This window comes from Mustela nivalis (genome assembly GCF_964662115.1).
Source record: "Mustela nivalis genome assembly, chromosome: 8".
Classification (NCBI taxonomy): Eukaryota; Metazoa; Chordata; class Mammalia; order Carnivora; family Mustelidae; genus Mustela; species Mustela nivalis.
The window spans coordinates 90195964-90216591 of record NC_139027.1 but is presented as its reverse complement, the minus strand read 5'-3'; the positions used below and the strand labels follow the sequence as shown (position 1 = coordinate 90216591).

General features: G+C 44.0%; 1 long non-coding RNA gene across 1 annotated transcript; it reads left to right on the top strand.

Moving 5' to 3' along the window:
- The first annotated feature begins 556 nt into the window (after positions 1-556).
- On the top strand, positions 557-2908 carry LOC309871359. The gene is made up of 3 exons (XR_014315237.1): positions 557-688; positions 2676-2703; positions 2880-2908. It is a non-coding gene; the product is annotated as an uncharacterized lncRNA (long non-coding RNA).
- Positions 2909-20628: the final 17720 nt, after the last annotated feature.

The following is a 20628-nucleotide window of genomic DNA, read 5'->3' as shown; positions in this document are numbered from 1 at the left end:
TTCACTCCCGGTTCTGAAGAAGCCCCTAAATCCTAACCCTGTTGAGGACTCTGAAAACTCTCAGAGCAGCAGTGCTGGGCGACAGTGTGGACACATGGTTTGGTTTCTCCTCTGGCCTGATTCTGTGGCAGCCCCGCTCTGTCCTCCTCAGACTTCAGAGCAATATCTGAACAAGTGGAGAAGGGACCAGGGGGTCAGGAAGGTGGCTACCAAAGAGAGACATCTCTGGAGGGTGACTGAGCTAGCAAGTGAGCATGTTAGTCCAGCTCTGCCTGCAGTCGGGATGGAGCTGAACAGGGCCCAGGGAAGGGGAGGAGGAGCAGAGAGCGGGGACAAAGGGAACAAAGAGGAGATTCAGATGAAGGGAAGTAATGGGGATGAAAGAGAAGAAACTCTACAAGTCAGGCATGTAGAAAGGAAAAGGGATGAAGTGGGCATTGGGAAAGGGCACCACCAGGGAAGGAGAGAGGGGAAGGGAAGAGGGAGGAAGAGAGGAAAGGGGAAAGGGAGAAGGGAGGAGTCAGCATGCCAGGGTTCCCTCTGCATCTGAAGAAGAGGTGGCTGGTCCAGCTTGTCAAACAGGGTGCTCACTCTTTGGTCCCAGTTTCTGCTCCCAGTGCTACTGGGCTTTTCAAGGAAGGCAGGCTGTCCCCTGGGACCTACTGGAGCCCACAGGAGGGTGAGAGAGGTAAGATGCCACCGGGTCCTGTCCTGAGCTGCTCCCAGCCACCAGCCTCACCACATGGTGCAAGAGGGACCCCAGAACAAAGGAAGGACACAGGCCCACATGTCTGCCCCTAGCCCTGGGCACTTAGCTCATCGCAGTGAACCAAACCGCCTCCTCAACCCAGGCTTTCAAAGCCTCCTTCTTCGTTCCTGGCTTTCATGTCTGTAAGAACATGAGCCAGATCTAACTCATCTCCAACAGACAATTCTGACTCACCCCGTGTCAGATTTTTATGAGTGGCTGTGATAGAGTAAGATAGCAATGCTCCAACAAACGGACTGTTTTCTCCCACTTGACCTCAACAGTCTTATACATTTTCTTAGCGAAAACATCTTGTCTCCTTCCATTAAGCTCATAACGTGGTCTAATAGTATACATGTGCCTTCGTTAGATGCGAAGCGATACAGAGGTCCTTTTTTTTTTTTTTTTTTAAATTTTACAAGGTAAAGTCAGTGAACACATCCAACTTGACGAATATGTCTCTAAAATGTCAATCCAGGCAAAGCTTTTTCTGCCTACAATTTGGAGCCTACGTGGTGACCTTTTTAAAATGCTTTCAGTCCCTCAGTGAGGCTCTTAGAAGCTAGCCAGGGCTTACTACGTGCCAGGCACTGTGTCAGGTGTTGGAGCTAAAGGGAAGGAGAGCTTGGAGGCTGGCTGGGGAGGGACATCCATGACACAACCACAGCTAGAAACAGAGGCCAGTGCTAGAAAAGAGAGAGCAGGCTGCATGGAGTGTGTGTACCATGGGGCTAGTTAGCTCACGAATAAGTGGGAGTAACTGGAGTGGGGAGATGGGGGAGAGGAAGAGGGTCTTCCCATCAATGGGAATCACCTGTGCTTGGAGGCAGGCACCATGAGGGGTCTCCACAGGAAGAGGGAGGCAGTGTGGTTGAAGGGCAGAGAGATGGGGGCAGAACAGGCATCAGTCAGTTGGAGGGGTATGAAGAGACTGATGGGAGGATTATGGGTGCCTTTGGAGTACTGGGAATTTGTTAGAAGATCAGTGCAGATTTCTATGGAGACAAATGCCAGGAACTGATAGGTCTTTGAAAGGTCGCTCTGGCTGCCTTTTGGCAAAGGGGTTGGTAAAAGGCACTTGCAGGTGTGAACACACCAGGTGGGAGGTGAGTGCAGGAAATCAGGTGAGGGAGCATGGGAACTTTGTCAGGGGGTATGTAATGGAGAATAGCCTTTAAGGAGTTCCACAAATTGGCACCAGCTGTGGCTTCATTACAGAGCTGGAAGGGGGAGGTGGGTGTGTCCTGGAGGTTACAGAAATTACATGAGAAAGGGACGTCATTTTAGATCTTTTTTTCAACTAGAGGAACTCTCACCTTATTGATAGAATTCCAGAGTGGGAACCGATGGACATGAGGACATCTTTGAAATGTCTGAATATGTTCTTCGACATCTTTGCAAGTGACGAGGAGACCTTGACCTTAGGAGGCCTCGGCCCTCTTTGTAGCCAAAAAGATTTCACCTACAGATTTGGGTTCTCCCTTTTAAAGTCAAGGAGACAGTCCTTCCAAAGGACACCTCCTATCATTTTACCCTCTCATCATACCTCACGTGCTGGGATCTCCAAGACCCTCTGTTCCAGGTTGTGAGTATCCACTTTGGCCGGGCTGGTCTTGCCACCACAGGAAATCTAGAGCCTGTAGTGCTATTAATAACATCATCTAAGACTGTATTTGCTGCCCTCATGGCCTCTTCCCACCATGACTCACTGAAGCTTTTTACACATTGTATCCATTAAGCTATAGTTCCCAAAGCTCATCTTCTCTAGTGCCATTAATTTTTAGGGGACCAGGCAAACCTTAAACTTGTCCCCCTTAATTGGATCCCTGTGCCCCCACAATCTCTTTGAATGCCTTTCACCATGATCCTTGAATGAGATCTGAGACCACTGCTGGTACCTAACACTTCTTGGCACCTTGTCTGTTAGGTTCTTGGAAGAGGAGGTGGCTATGGAGGTGAATGGGGATGGGAGTGGGAGGATTTCTCCCTTCACTTCCCTTTTTGTTTTTTCAAATAATGGGTTTTGAGGGGGAGGGAAAGGTTAACCAGACCATTTATTTTCAATCTCCCATCCATAAAATGTTTACCACTCCCCACTGGAAGAATTTAGATCTTTCGTTTGAATCTCCAGGAGAATCTCCCAAACCCAGACCACCACCATGTGGATTCAGCCATCTTCTGATTCGCCTCCAGATTGTCTCCTCCTAACTGCTCAAGCCACAGGTTAAGGGCGAAATGTTCAATGCCCAAGCAATTAAGTGGGGAACACGTTTAAGCAATTGCATGCAGCTCTGTATCTGCATACAGGGGGTCTCGCCCAAGCCTTTCCAACCTCAGCAAAACAAGACAAAGCCCCAGCGATCTGGGGTATATATCATTCATTCATTCCTGGGTTCAACACTCATGGCGGATCCCCACCAAGACAGTGGGAGAGCAAGGACTGGAGAAATCCTGGAAGCTGAAGTCTGAGGAGGATTTCAAATTCAAGTCAGAGATGAAAGAAACATCTGGACTCGGTCCTCAGATACATGCAGTATTCTGAACTGAGGCTAGAACCAGAGACCATTCTAATGAAAGGCCTCTACAGGTGGGCTCTCACAGGTGGGTTCCGAATAATGGGGGCTAGCGCGCCCGCTGGCGGGGGGCACCTCGCAAGGCGCTGTCCCCAGCCTGACCCCATGCGGACCCGGATTCTGCCCAGCGTCCGGGGTGGTCCTGGTGCCCTGGTGTTCCCGGGAGGCTGGGTTACAACAACCCCCCTCCCCGCCCCCAGGTCGCGTCCTTCGCTTTCTGCTCCAGGTGAGGGTGAGGCGCGGTGTCACTTTACCTGTGCACAGAGGGTGGTCAGGAGAAGCCTTGGGGCGGGAAGGGGCAGCAGGCAGCAGGAGCGGGACAACAGGACCTCACGCGGGAGCGCATGGGTGGCGAGTCCGGTGGGTCCTGCAGTCCCAACTGGGCCGCAGCACAGCACCGGGGCGCTGCGCGCCCCTCCTCCTCCAGCCGCTCCACCTCCTCCCAGACTCTCCGCCACATCCTCCTTGAGCTCACTTCCCACTTCAGCAATTAGCAAAGTCCCTTCTCCTGGCCGCCCTCGACCCGCCCCCGCCCCCATCCCTCCTGAGTCCTCAGCGAGCTCACTTCCCGTTTTGGCAATTAGCAAAGCCCCTTCTCTGCGCCGCCCCGCCCCCCTCCCTCCTGAGGCCAGGCCGGTGCTGGGGCGCGGGCCGAAGCCCCAGGGGGCTTGTAAGCATTGCCAGCTCAGGCGCTGGGCAGCCTCCTATCCTGGCTCCCTGAGCGGGTGTCCGCGCGTGGCCTGGCTGCTAAAAGATCATCAGTCCTGTTCACCGTGGCTGCACTCTCTGGTCAGTTTGCTGGCTTCCTGATTGCGCCCAAAGCCAGCTCCAGCTTCCCCAGCACAGGCCTGGGCTGAGATGCCTGCCCAAGGTCTGTTGAGCAGTTTACTCATCTCCAGTCAGGGATGGCACTTCGACCTGGATGTTTGGGTTTTTTGTTTGTTTTTTGGTCATTGGTTATTACATGACCTCCAGGGTAGGTGCTCCACAAAGGGAGTGAAAACAGGACACCTGATATATAGGCATACGGCCATTCTTCCTTCTATTTATGGAATATCAATTTATAAGCTTTCCTCCATATGAAAAATGCCAAATACCAGAATAAAGCGTCATCTAATACAAATAAAGGATAGAATTAAAGAATTCTGGTAAGCCATTTAATTTTGAAAAATGGTGCTATATTGTTGCTGAGTTGTGGTTTTCAGTTACATAATATCTGATAATGAAAGACCCGCGGATCCCCTTACCCAAGAATCCAACACTGCCACTGGATGCAATCAGCAAGAGGTTCTTTATTGTTACGCAGGCGCCTGCGGGTGGTCAGCGCGCGCCTGCGGGTGGTCAGCAGCTCCTGCTAGCTGAGCACCCCTGGCTGGGGTGGTGCAGGATTTTTATAGACAGGTGCAAACAAGTTTTGGGTGGGGCGCAACTGATTGGTTGACAGTTAGAACTTTTGAAAAAGGCATATGTGGAGTTTGCTGATTGGCTTTGGGGACCCGCTCGCGCGGAAGAGAGAGGCGGGAAGGGGGAACAAGCTGATTGGTTCTGAGGGCCCGTGCGCGGGAGGAGAGAGGCAGGGAGGGGGAACAAGAAGGGGGAAGGTAGGAATGCCATCATGGCGTCTTCTATTATTTCTATAAGCCAAACAGTTACAGAAGGGCAAAAGAGCAATTAATCACGCAATTAATAACCTAATCTACGCCTAAAAGCCAGCGGTTCACAGAAAAGCAAACAAGCGGTTAGTTATCCTATCTTCCAGGGGAGGGGACTTTTCAGGGCAGGGGTCTTTCATTCCCCCCTTTTTTTTTTTTATCATGGATAGAATCTTATATCCATTCGTCTTGTTCCTGCTCTAAGTGGGGTGCAAGGCGCCAGCTTTTGCTTTCTCCTCAGCCAGCCTCCTGCTCCTTCATTTCCCCCTGAACAATCTTGACCCTGAAATCTTTAAGGGGGTTGAAGGTGGAAGGTCTCATCTTCTGTAACTTCTTCGTGCTGAATAGGGGCGTAGAGCTGTCCCTACCTGCTCGGGTCAATATTGATCAGGGTAGGAACATAAGGGAGTTACAAAGGTGGAGGCAGCTGAATCCAGCGCTGACAGTGGAGAGGCGTCCTTGCGCGACAAGGATTGTCTGTCGTGGCGAAGTCATTGTAGCAATGGAGTCTCGGCACCAAGTAGAGAAACATGGAACAAAGCAACATATTAAGATTAATAAGGCGATAAGAATGAAAAACCCGAAAAAGAGATTCGGCCATAGTCCTCCTTCAAATTAGGAACTTAACCATTTAATGAGAGAGAAGGATCTTGTAGGGCCTTAATCTGGGTGTTCATATCCTTTATTATTCCTGTGACATTTTTGTGATAGTCTGGGATGTACACACAACATTCTGTTTTGATGATTGCACATGTGCCACCCTGGGCTGCTGTAAGGACATCTAAAGCCATCCTATTTTGTAGGACTTCCCTGCGTGTCTGTGACACTTCGGTATTAAGCTGGGAGATGCTATTTAGTGAATCATTGAGTGCCTTTGTAGTATATTTATTAAGGGCTTCTACATGCCACATGACATTCTCTAGTCCCGCAGATGGAACAAAGATGGATGCTAAGTGATCATACCATTTAAAAACAGATTGTGTCCATCTTTGTTTCAAGTTGGGGAGATTAGCTGGAGTTGTAATGGTTTTAGTAATGCGCCCATGGATCCAGGCAAATCCTAAAGTACAGCGACCTATCCACCCTGGAGGAAGCCAGGGCCACAGGTTGGTTCCACATATCCAGTGGGTTCTGTTTGGAGCTGGCCATCTGATGCCAGGTCACCTTGCCCAATCAGTAGCAAACTGGTCAGTAGCCTGGAGTACTATTACTTGGGAACACATTTCTAGTGAGCCATCCTAGACATCATGTGTTATTTGCCCAAGTACCACTCGTATGATTCTTGTTCCCAGCATAAAACTGCCTTTTAACTGAGCTGTCCAATTATGGGTGTAAGACACAGATGTGTATCCCAGATTTGATATATGCCATCCTTAGTATAGCGATGAGGAGGGTTTGGGAACTTAGGCCCATATTGGATTGGGGAGTTATGGCTTGATAGCAATCCCCTTTCCTTCCAAATAGCTCCATGGGCATGTAGTACCAGGAAAGCATATTTGGAGCCAGTATAAATGTTAATTCTTAGACTTTGGCAATTGCAAAGTGCTAGTGAGCACTATGGCACACCTAGCTTTTCTTATTTTTTTCTATGAAAACTACTGTCATCAGAAAACCAACTGTCATTCATATTTTTAACAGGGGCATCTTAAATCTGGACAAATAGAGTAAGCAAGATCAATAACCTTTGAACATTTTTGCTCTATAGAGAAAGAAGTACAGTGGTCAGGTTCAGGCATACAGGTAACTAGGTTTAAAGTATGACAAGTTTTATTTCTGGCATATCTGTTAATGTAGCCCAGTATTTAATAAGTCGGCCTCCATCATCCATTGGTGGCCTTTGGCTTCTAAGACAAATCTGGACCTCATGTGACATCATTATAGTCAAGGACTGTCCCATAGTGAGCTTTGAGGCTCTTTTATAGGAGGGCTGTTCCATGCTTAGCTAAAACATCTGTTTGCAATTGCACCTCAACAGAGGTGGCCTCTAGGATAAATATGACTAAGGGATGAAACCAATAAGACGACCTTTGAGTGGTCCAGCCTTAACAATATCCTGATTACAGAGGATCACTGGCAAGTGAGAAAACTTGTCAAAAGATAAGGGGAGTCCCCCATGGATCATTCAATCCACTCAAAGAAAGTGGGGTCATCCATTATCTCCACAAGTCCATAGTTAATCCTATGGAGTGCGATATGGTGGTTTTTAGGCAATTTCATTATCCCAGCCACACATAAGGTGTTAGTTAAGTTATACAATTGTAGGGGAATCAATCCCATTTTCCAGTTGTTTAATCATGTGCTGTGGGGTCTGCTAATATCCCCACAAAACAGTAAGATTGACTAAAGAAGCGATTGTACAACTTCTCTGAAGTTTATCTCAAATTGTTTAGCTTAGGTAAACATTTAAAGACAATCAAATCTAGAATTTAACATTCATAAAGGTGTGTTACTAAAACAATTTTTCTCTCTAAAATAACCCTCATTTCCAGAGATAGCCAAATCAGGACTAATTCACTTGTGAAACAAGTCCAGTTTTAACAAACTTGGCCTAATTATTTACATAAGCTCAGCAAGAACAGTGACTGTGATCAATAGATCTTTTAGAATCTGCTTTGCTGGAACTTTGTATAAGGAATCTCTAGGTTGAACTTTTAGTAGCCTCTCCAGGCCAGAAGCCAAGCCCTGTACTTGCCATGAGGCATGCCTGCAATGCCTTTGGGCGAATTCCTCTTCCCGAGACTGCACCTACCAAGGAGTGACATTCTTTACTCACCTGGTGGGGCTGCTGGGAACTCTGTAAGCAAGGTATCAGGCCAACAGTCCCAAGGGGCTTTATGGCTCCAGGTTTCATAAAGTCAACCTTAGTTCCTTAAAGCTGTCTGGTCATATCTGAGTCTTTTCAAATATGACATCCCAGTCAAAGCCTTGGTAAAATAACCAGTTTCCAATTCTTTCCTGTTACAAGGAGAACAAATTCTTATTGAACTTATGCAAATGACTGATTGCCATGGAAGAAAGAATACTTACTAAGACCTTTTGGTTTCAGAGGGTTCAGATAGAGAGAGAAGGTGAATGCCTTGAGCACTTTTACAAATGAGCACTTTTACATCTCTATAAGTTACAGATAACTAGGAGGGAGTATCCCTAGTCTGTAAGAGCAAACAGTAGAGAGAACCAGCAATGTTTAAAGACAAAACATTAAGGGACACAACACTATAATCTTTTAGTTCATTTAGTCCCATGTTACTAATTCTGGTGAATGCGGCTTTAGTCAGTTTTGGAAATTCTTACCCATTTCAGTTTTCGGATTTTCAAGCATATCAAATATCTGTAAAAGTCCTTTATAGGAATCTCCTTGAAGATAAAACTCATTTTACCAGAGAATTAAAACAATTATAAATGATGAAAACTCAGAATGGATATGGTTAGAGCTAAAGAGACACAGGAGTTTACAATTTAGCTGCTAGGAAATCAGGTTATTTCTGTGATACATAACATTTCCATAATTACAGTATCAAGCGATGATCTCTCAAAACGTTAAACTTTAGGAAGTGCGTAGAATCTCTAGAATAGTTATAGCATTTTCCCAAATGTAACCCAAGGTTTATCATTGGTTCAGTAGTACTTCATGAGCAACTTCACCTGAGTTAAAGAGATTTACAACTTAAATCTTATCAACATTTGCTAAAATCTTAGAAAGTTCTAAAGCACATGCCTAAATATAATTAGGGATGTTAAACACCTGATAAAACTGAACATAGAAACTCGTTTTTCTGGGCAGGCAAAGAGAAAACCATTTACATTTTCTTAACAGCAGATCAATTGATCTAAGAAAACATTGTCCTTTTGAACAGAGAATTTCAGTCTTGTACCAATGTACCTTTAAAACCCATTCATTTCAATCTTAATCCATTCTTGACCATAGCTAAAATTCCTTTTCTGAAGATTTCCCTTCATAAACCTTCTACAACTTTCCTTTGCATTCAGGTTTTGTCCCAAGCCACTTCCTTCCAAACAACCATCTCATTTAGGACAAAATTACCTTCCCTTACCTTCAACAAAATGTATTCCCATTCCTTAAATCTTTCTTACTTATCATCTACTTTCCTACATACAGAGTTTTCCTTTATTTCCATCAGTCTTAGTTACACTAAGCAGAACTTTGTATTCTTAGAAACACCTTTAGTATTAACCAATTGTGAACTGTTACAACAGAATTCTTCAGGTGGCAAATTTATGAATCAGTTAAGTGGAAAACAAGCTTACCAGCAGATTTAAATACTCTTAGTTTCTTTGCAGTAAGAAGTCAAAAGCACAAACCTACATCCAGAAATTAACGACTTAGCATTTTATCCTATTTGGTTAAGACCTAGATGTCCACAATTTAATTCCATTTGTCATCCAAGCAAAACTTTAAAACTTTCAGGTTACCAAAGACTTTGAAAGCTACTTCAGCAATTACCCATTAGAACTTTGAGACAGACAATTAACCATCAGTTTAGTCATTTCTTTGCTAACAAATTTTAACAAGTAACACAAGCTTATTTGATCTTCAGTAAATTTTGAAGTTTCACATTTACTGCTGATAACTTAAAAGACAGGTCTTAATTAAACCAACAAACTTAACTTAGTTCCAATACTGATTTACGTTCCACCTGGGCCCACTCCACGTTGAATGTTTACCTGAGACATGCGTGGGAAGATCTGGAGTGGGGGTGTTGGGCCCAGGGGGGGGCTCTTCTTGCTCCTTGACAGTGAAAAGAGAAGGAGCCGTGGTGCATGATCTAGAGGCCAGTCATGCAGGCTGCACACACGTTGGTACAGAAACATGTAAGGGGGAAACAGAAGAAACAAAGTGCTACCAGGAGGCAGAGAAAAGATTACCAGTTTTAGAGCTCATAAGCCCCAACAGAGGAGCAGAGGCCATGCTTTCCCACCAGCAAGGGGGGAGGGGTTAGGCAGTCCAAGTCAGGCCAGAGAACACAAGGAAACTTCCCCGAAACAAAGAGTTTCGGCAGCTGCTTGGGAATATTCCTTATGGTCTCTGTCTCGAGTTAGACTAACCCCAGTTGGCTCCAGTTATAGCCATTTACATGGGAACTGAGTGAGGGAGAAGCCCCCCACATCTATTAGGAGAAACAGAGAGAAATAAAGCCAGAGTCCCCTTAAACAGAATGTAACCTTCATGACCAGTACAAGGAACATATATCCACATTTAAAGACATAACATGGAGACATGCATGAAGACATACATTGTTGGCCTCCATTCGGAGTCAAAGAAAACACCAAGGACAATAAGCAAGACACACAAAACAATTAACAAGAAGGCGCTGCGCGATTTCGGTACAAAACCGAAAATACAAATTCAACCGGCCTAGGGGAACCACGAGGTCTCCCTTTGGCGGACAGAACCAGCCCAGGGGAACCAAAAGGCTCCTCTGCGGCGGACAGAACCAGCCCAGGGGAACCAAAAGGCTCCTCTGCGGCGGACAGAACCAGCCCAGGGGAACCAAAAGGCTCCTCTGCGGCGGACAGAACCAGCCCAGGGGAACCAAAAGGCTCCTCTGCGGCGGACAGATCCCTGGGGCGTCCCCCAGGGTGGCAGGGGAGAAGTCCGAGTTCGTCAACTCCTTCTCAAGCTGCCTACAGAATACAGAGCAACAACGCGCGCTGTTGTACAGTCCTATTCTGCTACCCGCAGAACAGGCAGAACAGAGGCCTCACAAGACGAGAGACAAACAAGAGCACGAGACAGGAGACAAAAACACATAGTTATTAAAATTTAAATGCTGGCCAGCTTACCTCCCAGTGGGAGTCGGTTGGATCCTTGGGCAGGAGTCCGATGATCTCGGTGGGACCTCCAAATGAAAGACCCGCGGATCCCCTTACCCAAGAATCCAACACTGCCACTGGATGCAATCAGCAAGAGGTTCTTTATTGTTACGCAGGCGCCTGCGGGTGGTCAGCGCGCGCCTGCGGGTGGTCAGCAGCTCCTGCTAGCTGAGCACCCCTGGCTGGGGTGGTGCAGGATTTTTATAGACAGGTGCAAACAAGTTTTGGGTGGGGCGCAACTGATTGGTTGACAGTTAGAACTTTTGAAAAAGGCATATGTGGAGTTTGCTGATTGGCTTTGGGGACCCGCTCGCGCGGAAGAGAGAGGCGGGAAGGGGGAACAAGCTGATTGGTTCTGAGGGCCCGTGCGCGGGAGGAGAGAGGCAGGGAGGGGGAACAAGAAGGGGGAAGGTAGGAATGCCATCATGGCGTCTTCTATTATTTCTATAAGCCAAACAGTTACAGAAGGGCAAAAGAGCAATTAATCACGCAATTAATAACCTAATCTACGCCTAAAAGCCAGCGGTTCACAGAAAAGCAAACAAGCGGTTAGTTATCCTATCTTCCAGGGGAGGGGACTTTTCAGGGCAGGGGTCTTTCAATAAGTGTAGAAGTAACCTGAGTGTTACGTGAGATGAGAAATGGTTTATAATTAAGATAATTTTAAAAGTACAGATAAATACAAATTTGTAAACATAGCATTATGGAGGAATAAAAATAAATGATAGCTACACACTCTAAAGTGAATAAATCCTGGAAAGTTAATAGAGAAGTAAAACAAGGGCAGTGCAAAAAGTATGGTACATTTTTATGAAGTTCAAACAAATTCTGTGAAACCATAGATGGACTTAAAGATACTATTATGTATCAAATATTGTAAAAATTAATCAAGGAAATAGCAAACATAAAATAACCAAAGCATACAAACTTGGGTAGATACAATAGGTGTGATCATGTTCTACTTCAAAAAGAGATGAGTTAATAGATAAATAGAAGTAACTAGACTTTTTAGAAGTTAATAAAACTTTGCCTGTTATTTCTTAGTAATATAAAATATATGGTTTTCTAACAAAAACGTTTATCTTAAAAATATTTAAAAATAAATTTCAGGCTACTCATAAGGTTATATTTACTTTTCCACTGAAGGAAAAGCTGGTTGTTGTAGTTGTAGTTGTTTGTTTGTTTTAGTCTCCTCCTAGTTTTTATTATTATAATGTGGAATGAGGAATGTTAGATTGAAAAGTGAATTATTTTATAGACAAAAATCATTACTTGATTCACCTCCTGGTACAGCAGATGGAACTCCTGAAAATATGCCCTTTTGCCTTACAGAAGAGTAACAGTTATGCTTACTTCTGAAACATACTTGGTGGTGGCCCTCAAGAGTGACACCATAGTAAACATTTTGAATATTTGCAATTAATTTTTATAGTCATAGGGCTCCAAAAGGCACTGCTGGTATCTTAGCAGGTATTTCAATAAAGCTAAAAGTTGCCTGACTGTTTAAAAATATTAACAAGGCACAAAACGGCAGTATTGTCCTCAGATATTATTTTTTCCCATACGCTCCTGATTCCAGACATGACAAGTTATTTTTTTAAATTTTTTTATAAATGATTTTATTTATTTATTTGACAGAGATCACAAGTAGGCAGAGTCAGGCAGAGAGAGAGGAAGAAACAGGAACCCTGCTGAGCTGAGAGCTCAATGTGGGACTCAATCCAAGGATCCTGGGATCATGACCTGAGCCGAAGGCAGAGGCTTTAACACACTGGGCCACCCAGGCGCCCCCATGACAAGTTATTTTTGATAGATATATACACAATGTATTTTCCAGTTATAAGAAAAATGGTTCTGCTATTTTTAACCTTTTTTAAAAATTACATAATTTTTTAAATTAAAATTTTATTTTTTAATGTTTTAATTTTCTTTTCTTTTTTTTAAAAGATTTTATTTATTTATTTGAAAGACGGAGATCACAAGTAGGCAGAGAGGCAGGCAGAGAGAGAGAGAGGGAAGCAGGCTTCCTGCAAGTTCATGACAATCGACAGCTGATCTGGCAGCATCACCTGGGGATGGAGGCTGAGCCCCGGGGTTAACACTGGGGGTGAGAAGGTTTGTATACTATGGCGAGGAGGTGAGGTACTACACTGTGGGGGCACAGGGAGCTACCGGAGGATTTCAAATATCAGAATCGTAACCATAATAGAGTATTTAATTGCATCCTAGCTTTCATCAAGGGTAAGATGCACTATACTTTATGTTCGACTAAGAAACAGAAATGCTGTCAGTTAAACTAGGATAAGTCATCAAGTACAAAGTGAGAGCCACCTTAAGAGATATTAAAATGGTGGGGGGGACAAATCTTAGAACAAGTAAATTGTGGTAGTAGAATAAATAAGAAAGATCCAACACTTGGATCAACTAAAGAGGTGATTATTGCTTACCATGTGCCCCAAACTATATTAAGTCCTAGAATATGAGACGTGCTCATCTTGATGCCCCGCAGCTGTTAGACCCAAAATACAGACGGCAGTAGCCCACGACCAGCAGGCCCCAAGTGTCATGTGCAGACTCTAAGAGCAACTGCCTTTGAGAGAGGAAACGGTTGAGAGTGGGCTTTCAGAGGTAGAGAATTACTAGCTGGGAGGGTAGGACAATTGACACAGAATCGGAATTGATGCCCCTACATGACAGAGTGGTGAAATTTCCCTTCTCAGAGATCTTGAGGCTCCTCAGAAATAAATTTTTCATTTTGGACAGAACATTCAGGACAAATATGATCTGTTCGAGTTCCTGGTTCTCTCATCACGACTGTTTCTTAGGATTCACTGGCACCAGAATAGGGTTTTGATAGTCCAGGGTAAGTCCTGACAAATGCAAAGCACGGTATCTATGAAAAAGCAACGACTCAGAAGAGAACAACAGATAAAAAGCCAGGCCGACCTGACCCTGCAGGATAGGTAAGGCTGGTCTGGAAACATGGGTAAAGGGGAAGTGCCCATCTCCTGCTAGAAGACCTAGAGAAGACCCCTTCTGGAGAGACCACCAGGAGAGGAGAGCAGTAGGTGCTGATGATGAAGAATATTTTAATCAGCAGAGAAGTTCAAAATGACATAGTTCCACGATCAGAGTAAACATATGGGATTAAAAAATAAAAATAGAAAAAAAAAAGATTTTTTTGAAAGGACTTTTATTTAAAGGAATTTAAACAAAATCCTTTTAAAGAGACAGTTGGCTGTTTAAACCAATAGTCCAACTCACTGAGAGAATCGCTGCTTTATTTATTGGGGTAGAAAGGACCTGGAATGTAGAAAGACCCTTTCTGCAGAGGAAAAATTAAAATCACTGACAGGCCTCATGCCTTGCAAGCCAGTGGCTAGAATCCCTGCCTCATGAGACCCTGTGCTAGAAGGCCGTTAGAACCATCTCAACTATGTTAGTCTATCTTGGAAGCCAACAAGTGTTGGCCCATTTAAGCACACAGTAACAATCAGTCACGTTATGTTATAATGATTGTCGATATCTTTAAAAGCCTGGTCAAGTTCCTTTTTGAGTAAACCTCACCCCACCTTTAGAGAAATTTATCTGTGGTTCACCTCTTTGAAATACCTCATTGTTCTTCCACATTTACCATAGCCCGGAAAAAAAGAAAAAAAAAGCTTTTTATTAACAAAGTGTTCAGAAGGGGGCGCCACTGTAAACATTGAGAGTTTTCGCTGCCAGGACATTTTTGTTGCAGAAACAGCTGAAAGCCTTCAGGTCAGACAGAGCCAAGTGCTGGAGGGATTTTTAAAATTACAAAAACCGATTCAAATCTAACCAAAACAAAAATCAAAACCAATGGCCAAGATTTCAAGTTTGCTACTAATGGTATGACATTCTCCTAAGACATGCGAGTGACTTGATCAATATATTTATATATTTATATTTGAAGAAGAAGGAACTATTTGTTGCAGCAAATCCACGTTGTTTAAAAATTACCAGATATGGGGGCTCCTGGGTGGCTCAGTGGTTTATGCCTCTGCCTTCGGCTCAGGTCATGATTTCAGGGTCCTGGGATAGAGCCCCACATCGGGCTCTCTGCTCAGCGGGGAGCCTGCTTTCCCCCTCTCTCTCTGCCTCCCTCTCTACCTACTTGTGATCTGTCTGTCAAATGGGTAAATAAGATCTTTAAAAAAAGAATTACTAGGTGTGAAATACATCGAGGGTATAGGAAGGAAATGATTTCACCTGATCTGACTAGGAAATGGTTGAAGCCTGAATTAAAGTGCTATAAAAAGAGTAAAGACCTGGGAAATATATGGGGAAAAAATCCCTAGAAAAACAGCAATAATAACTGGCTGCTCTTTATTGATCCAGATCCTGCGGTAGGCATAAAAGAGCTGGTTTTAGCCAGAGGATGATCTCCATTTGTCTTCGTGATTGGCATTTCCTGCAAGCCAGGCATGGGGCTATCCACTAGAGCTGCAAATGCTGGGGGCCCGCATTGTCCCTTTTCTCTTCTCAGGGGGGACATCGGGCATGTCCATGGTGCAGTGTGACAGGATTTACCACAGGGATATAATAGACTGCCAAGGATAGGTTGGACCTGGGAAAAGCCACTTAGGAACAGATTTTCAGGGGAGGTGATAGACAAGGGCAAAGCGAAGAATGAGGATGAGTGTGTCAAGTTTCAAAGTGCCAGGAGGCAGCACAGTGCATTCGGGAAACTACAGCAAGTTCATGACAACCGACATCTGATCTGGCAGCATCACCTGGGGATGGAGGCTGAGATCTGGGGTTAACACTGGGGTGAGATGGTTTGTATACTATGCCGAGGAAGTGAGGTACTACACTGTGGCAGCAGAGGGTGTTACCGGAGGATTTCAAATATCAGAATCGTAACCATAGTAGAGTATTTAATTGCATCCTAGCTTTTGTCAAGGGTAAGATGCAATATAGTTTATGTCCGACTAAGAAAGGAAATGCTGTCAGTTATAGTAGGATATGTCATCAAGTGCAAGGTGAGTTCCACTTGAAGAGATATTAACATGGGGGTGGAGGACAAATCTTAGAACAAGTAAACTGTGGTACTAAAATAATTAAGAAAGTTTGAACATTTGGATCAAGAACAAAAGTGATTATTGCTTCCCATGTGTCCCAAACTCTATTAAGTCTTAGAACAAGAGACGTTCTCATCTTGATGCCCCGCAGCTGTTAGACCCAAGGTAGAGAGGGCAGTAGCCAACGACCAGCAGGCCCCAAGTGCCATGTGCAGACTGTAAGAGCAACTGCCTTTGAGAGAGGAAACGGTAGAGAGTGGGCTATCTGAGGTAGAGAATTACTAGCTGGGAAAGTAGGAAAATTGACACAGAATCGGAATTGATGCCCCTACATGACAGAGTTGGCGAAACTTCCCTTCTCAGAGGTCTTGAAGCTCCTCAGAAATGTATTTTTCATTTTGGACAGAACATTCAGGACAAATATGATCTGTTCGAGTTCCTGGTTCTCTCATCACGACTGTTTCTTAGGATTCACTGGCACCAGAATAGGGTTTTGATAGTCCAGGGTAAGTCCTGACAAATGCAAAGCACGGTATCTATGAAAAACTAACCACTCAGAAGAGAAAAACAGACAAAAAGCCAGGCCGACCTGACCCTGCAGGATAGGTAAGGCTGGTCTGGAAACATGGGTAAAGGGGAAGTGCCCATCTCCTGCTAGAAGACCTAGAGAAGACCGCTTCCGGAGAGATCACCAGGAGAGGAGAGCAGTAGGTGCTGATGATGAAGAATATTTTATTCAGCAGAGAAAGTCAAAATGACAAAGTTCCACAATCAGAGTAAACATATGGGATTAAAAAATAAAAAATAGAAAAAAAAAGATTTTTTTGAAAGGACTTTTTTTAAAGGAATTTAATCAAAATTCCTTTTAAAGAGACAGTTGGCTGTTTAAACCAATAGTACAACTCACTGAGAGAATCGCTGCTTTATTTACTGGGGTAGAAAGGACCTAGAATGTAGAAAGACCCATTCTGCAGAGGAAAAAATAGAATCACTAACAGGCCTCATGCCTTGCAAAGCCAGTTGCTAGAATCCCTGCCTCATGAGACCCTGTGCTAGAAGGCCGCTAGAACCATCTCAACTATGTTAGTCTATCTTGGAAGCCAACAAGTGTTGGCCCAGTTAAGGGCACGGTAACAATCAGTCACGTTATGTTATAATGATTGTCGATATCTTTAAAAGCCTTCTCAAGTTCCTTTTTGAGTAACCCTCACCCCACCCTTAGAGAAATTTATCTGTGGTTCACCTCTTTGAAATACCTCATTGTTGTTCCAAATTTACCATAGCCCGAAAAAAAAAAAAAAAAGCTTTTTATTAACAAAGTGTTCAGAAGGGGGCGCCACTGTAAACAATGAGAGTTTTCCCTGCCAGGACATTTTTGTTGCAGAAACAGCTGAAAGCAATCAGGTCAGACAGAACCAAGGGCTGGAGAAATTTTTAAAATTACAAAAACCTAACCATATCTAATCAAAACCAATGGCCAAGATTTCAAGTTTGCTACTAATGATATGACATTCTCCTAAGACATGCGAGTGACTTGATCAATATATTTATATATTTATATTTGAAGAAGAAGGAACTATTTGATGCAGCAAATCCACGTTGTTTAAAAATTACCAGATATGGGGGCTCCTGGGTGGCTCAGTGGTTTAGGCCTCTGCCTTCGCCTCAGGTCATGATTTCAGGGTCCTGGGATGGAGCCCCACATCGGGCTCTCTGCTCAGCGGGGAGCCTGCTTTCCCCCTCTCTCTCTGCCTCCCTCTCTACCTACTAGTGATCTGTCTGTCAAATGGGTAAATAAGATCTTTAAAAAAAGAATTACTAGGTGTGAAATACTTCGAGGGTATGGGAAGGAAATGATTTCACCTGATCTGATTAGGAAGTGGTTGAAGCCTGAATTAAAGTGCTATAAAAAAAAAAATTAAGACCTGGGAATTATATGGGGAAAAAATCCCTAGAAAAACAGCAATAATAACTGGCTGCTCTTTATTGATCCACATCCTGCGGTAGGCAAAGAAGAGCTGGTTTTAGCCAGAGGATGATCTCCAATTGTCTTCGTGATCTGGCATTTCCTGCAAGCCAGGCATGGGGCTCTGCACTAGAGCTGCAAATGCTGGGGGACCTCACTGTCCCTTTTATCTTCTACAGGGGACAACGGGCATGTCCATGGTGCAATGTGACAGGCTTTACCACAGGGAGATAAAAGACTGCCAAGGGTAGGATGGACCTGGGAAAAGCCACTTAGGAACAGATTTTCAGGGGAGGTGATAGACAAGGGCAAAGCGAAGAATGAGGATGAGTGTGTCAAGTTTCAAAGTGCCAGGAGGCAGCACATGCATTCGGGAAACTACAGCAAGTTCATGACAACCGACAGCTGATCTGGCAGCATCACCTGGGGATGGAGGCTGAGATCTGGGGTTAACACTGGGGAGAGATGGTTTGTATACTATGCCGAGGAAGTGAGGTACTACACTGTGGCGGCAGAGGGTGTTACTGGAGGATTTCAAATATCAGAATCGTAAACATAATAGAGTATTTAATTGCATCCTAGCTTTTATCAAGGGTAAGATGCAATATAGTTTATGTCTGACTAAGAAAGAGAAATGCTGTCAGTTAAACTAGGATATGTCATCAAGTGCAAGGTGAGTTCCACTTTTAGAGATATTAACATGGGGGTGGAGGACAAATCTTAGAACAAGTAAACTGTGGTACTAAAATAATTAAGAACGTTTGAACACTTGGATCAACAACAAAAGTGATTATTGCTTCCCATGTGTCCCAAACTCTATTAAGTCTTAGAACAAGAGACGTTCTCATCTTGATGCCCCGCAGCTGTTAGACCCAAGGTAGAGAGGGCAGTAGCCAACGACCAGCAGGCCCCAAGTGCCATGTGCAGACTGTAAGAGCAACTGCCTTTGAGAGAGGAAACGGTAGAGAGTGGGCTATCTGAGGTAGAGAATTACTAGCTGGGAAAGTAGGAAAATTGACACAGAATCGGAATTGATGCCCCTACATGACAGAGTTGGCGAAACTTCCCTTCTCAGAGGTCTTGAAGCTCCTCAGAAATGTATTTTTCATTTTGGACAGAACATTCAGGACAAATATGATCTGTTTGAGTTCCTGGTTCTCTCATCACGACTGTTTCTTAGGATTCACTGGCACCAGAAAAGGGTTTTGATAGTCCAGGGTAAGTCCTGACAAATGCAAAGCACGGTATCTATGAAAAACTAACCACTCAGAAGAGAACAACAGACAAAAAGCCAGGCCGACCTGACCCTGCAGGATAGGTAAGGCTGGTCTGGAAACATGGGTAGAGGGGAAGTGCCCATCTCCTGCTAGAAGACCTAGAGAAGACCCCTTCTGGAGAGACCACCAGGAGAGGAGAGCAGTAGGTGCTGATGATGAAGAATATTTTATTCAGCAGAGAAAGTCAAAATGACAAAGTTCCACGATCAGAGTAAACATATGGGATTAAAAAATAAAAAATAGAAAAAAAAAGATTTTTTTGAAAGGACTTTTTTTAAAGGAATTTAATCAAAAGTCCTTTTAAAGAGACAGTTGGCTGTTTAAACCAATAGTACAACTCACTGAGAGAATCGCTGCTTTATTTACTGGGGTAGAAAGGACCTAGAATGTAGAAAGACCCATTCTGCAGAGGAAAAAATAGAATCACTAACAGGCCTCATGCATTGCAAAGCCAGTTGCTAGAATCCCTGCCTCATGAAACCCTGTGCTAGAAGGCCGCTAGAACCATCTCAACTATGTTAGTCTATCTTGGAAGCCAACAAGTGTTGGCCCAGTTAAGGGCACGGTAACAATCAGTCACGTTATGTTATAATGATTGTCGATATCTTTAAAAGCCTTGTCAAGTTCCTTTTTGAGTAACCCTCACCCCACCCTTAGAGAAATTTATCTGTGGTTCACCTCTCTGAAATACCTCATTGTTGTTCTACATTTACCATAGCCCGGAAAAAAAAAAAAAAAAGCTTTTTATTAACAAAGTGTTCAGAAGGGGGCGCCACTGTAAACATTGAGAGTTTTCGCTGCCAGGACATTTTTGTTGCAGAAACAGCTGAAAGCCTTCAGGTCAGACAGAGCCAAGTGCTGGAAGGATTTTTAAAATTACAAAAACCGATTCAAATCTAACCAAAACAAAAATCAAAACCAATGGCCAAGATTTCAAGTTTGCTACTAATGGTATGACATTCTCCTAAGACATGCGAGTGACTTGATCAATATATTTATATATTTATATTTGAAGAAGAAGGAACTATTTGTTGCAGCAAATCCACGTTGTTTAAAAATTACCAGATATGGGGGCTCCTGGGTGGCTCAGTGGTTTATGCCTCTGCCTTCGGCTCAGGTCATGATTTCAGGGTCCTGGGATAGAGCCCCACATCGGGCTCTCTGCTCAGCGGGGAGCTTGCTTTCCCCCTCTCTCTCTGCCTCCCTCTCTACCTACTTGTAATCTGTCTGTCAAATGGGTAAATAAGATCTTTAAAAAAAGAATTACTAGGTGTGAAATACATCGAGGGTATAGGAAGGAAATGATTTCACCTGATCTGACTAGGAAATGGTTGAAGCCTGAATTAAAGTGCTATAAAAAGAGTAAAGACCTGGGAAATATATGGGGAAAAAATCCCTAGAAAAACAGCAATAATAACTGGCTGCTCTTTATTGATCCAGATCCTGCGGTAGGCATAAAAGAGCTGGTTTTAGCCAGAGGATGATCTCCGTTTGTCTTCGTGATTGGCATTTCCTGCAAGCCAGGCATGGGGCTA